We start from the raw sequence: 2,402 nt of genomic DNA, 5'->3' as shown, positions 1-2,402 counted from the left end.
CCAGGATGACTGGGCAGATCTCCTCCCATGGGCCGAATTCTCGTATAACTTCAGGGTCTCTGAATCTTCCTCCAAATCCCCATTTTTCGTGGTGTACGGCCGTCACCCTCTTCCCCCCCTCCCTACTCCCTTGCCCTCTGGTCTGCCCGCTGTGGATGAAATTTCTCGTGACCTTTCCATCATATGGAGAGAGACCCAAAATTCTCTCTTACAGGCTTCATCACGCATGAAGAAGTTCGCGGATAAGAAAAGAAGAGCTCCTCCCGTTTTTTCCCCTGGAGACAAGGTATGGCTCTCCGCTAAATATGTCCGCTTCCGTGTCCCTAGCTACAAGTTGGGACCACGCTATCTTGGTCCTTTCAAAATTTTGTGTCAAATTAATCCTGTCTCTTATAAACTTCTTCTTCCTCCTTCTCTTCGTATCCCTAATGCCTTTCACGTCTCTCTTCTCAAACCACTCATCCTCAACCGTTTTTCTCCCAAATCTGTTCCTCCCACTCCTGTTTCCGGCTCCTCGGACATCTTCTCTGTCAAAGAAATCTTAGCTTCCAAAAAGGTCAGAGGGAAAACTTTTTTTTTAGTGGACTGGGAGGGTTGTGGTCCTGAAGAGAGATCCTGGGAACCTGAGGACAACATCCTAGACAAAAGTCTGCTCCTCAGGTTCTCAGGCTCTAAGAAGAGGGGGAGACCCAAGGGGGGGGGTACTGTTACGCCGAGCGCTCCGGGTCCCCGCTCCTCCCCGGGGCGCTCGCTTCACTCTCCCCGCTGCAGCGCTCCGGTCACATCCTCTGACCCGGGGCGCTGCGATTCCGCTGCCAGCCGGGATGCGATTCGCGATGCGGGTAGCGCCCGCTCGCGATGCGCACCCCGGCTCCCGTACCTGACTCGCTCTCCGTCTGTCCTGTCCCGGCGCGCGCGGCCCCGCTCCCTAGGGCGCGCGCGCGCCGGGTCTCTGCGATTTAAAGGGCCACTGCGCCGCTGATTGGCGCAGTGGTTCCAATTAGTGTGTTCACCTGTGCACTTCCCTATATCTCCTCACTTCCCCTGCACTCCCTTGCCGGATCTTGTTGCCATTGTGCCAGTGAAAGCGTTCCTTGTGTGTTCCTAGCTTGTGTTCCAGACCTTCTGCCGTTGCCCCTGACTACGATCCTTGCTGCTTGCCCCGACCTTCTGCTACGTCCGACCTTGCTTCTGCCTACTCCCTTGTACCGCGCCTATCTTCAGCAGCCAGAGAGGTGAGCCGTTGCTAGTGGATACGACCTGGTCACTACCGCCGCAGCAAGACCATCCCGCTTTGCGGCGGGCTCTGGTGAAAACCAGTAGTGGCTTAGAACCGGTCCACTAGCACGGTCCACGCCAATCCCTCTCTGGCACAGAGGATCCACTACCTGCCAGCCGGCATCGTGACAATGACCAGTGATTTAGGAGACTTGCGGACTCGCTGGGACTTGTAGTGGACAGAATGCTGCAGACCCATGCTGAATTTAGACAGACTTGATTGACTTGACTAGGACTGACTAGATTTCACCCCTTTTGTAGCTTACCAGGCTTTGACATTCACCTGTAAGGCACTTGGTTGGTGGAAGCGTAGCTGCGTGGTTAGGAGCACCTTACCTGAGGAAGGGTCCTGTTCAGACCAGAAACGCGTTGTTTTAGTGCAATAAGGTAACACTGACGTTTCTGAAGACAGGAACCCCGGTGGATGTGGATCCGCTGGACCTGTGTGGCAGATGACTCGGACCATACCAGGGAGCGGAGTCTAAGGTGCCTCTGGTTTTCACCAGAGCCCGCCGCAAAGCGGGATGGACTTGCTGCTGCAGGCGACACCCAGATCGCTACACCTGGCATGGCTCGACCACACAGGTGGCTGAGGAGATGTGAGGCAGCTCGTAGTCTGGATAGCAGAAGGTAAGGGCAGACGGCACATTAGCGTAGTCTAGACGTAGCAGGAATCAGTAGGCAGGCAGCAGAGGAGCAAGGTCGAGTCACAAAGCAAGAGATCAGATACACGGCAAGGCAATAACAGAAATGCTTTCTCTCAAGCTCAAGGCAACAAAGATCTGTCAGGAAACTGAGGAGGGAGGAGGAATTTATTAATGAGCCAAAGGTGGATTACACTAATGAGCATACTAGCCCTTTAAATCTTAAAGCTCTGGTGCCCGCGCCCTAGGGGACGGGGACACGCGCGCCTGAGCAGAGAAGCAAAGGCGGAGGTAGGAGAAACACCCGGAGAGTGACGGACTGGGGCAACAGCAGGTAAGGGTACCATGCGCTTACGGCCAGAGTGTGCGGCCGGAGCGCATAACGTAACAAATAAAAAACCTATTTTGGTGAACCAGCACCCAGCAAAAGCTCAAGTTTGTTTTCCTGAATTGTCTGTTATTAGAGACAGACTGAGCCTA

The sequence above is a fragment of the Hyla sarda genome, chromosome 1, assembly GCF_029499605.1.
Source record: "Hyla sarda isolate aHylSar1 chromosome 1, aHylSar1.hap1, whole genome shotgun sequence".
Lineage (NCBI taxonomy): Eukaryota > Metazoa > Chordata > Amphibia > Anura > Hylidae > Hyla > Hyla sarda.
The sequence above is the reverse complement of the archived record's forward strand: the minus strand, read 5'-3'. Positions refer to the sequence as shown.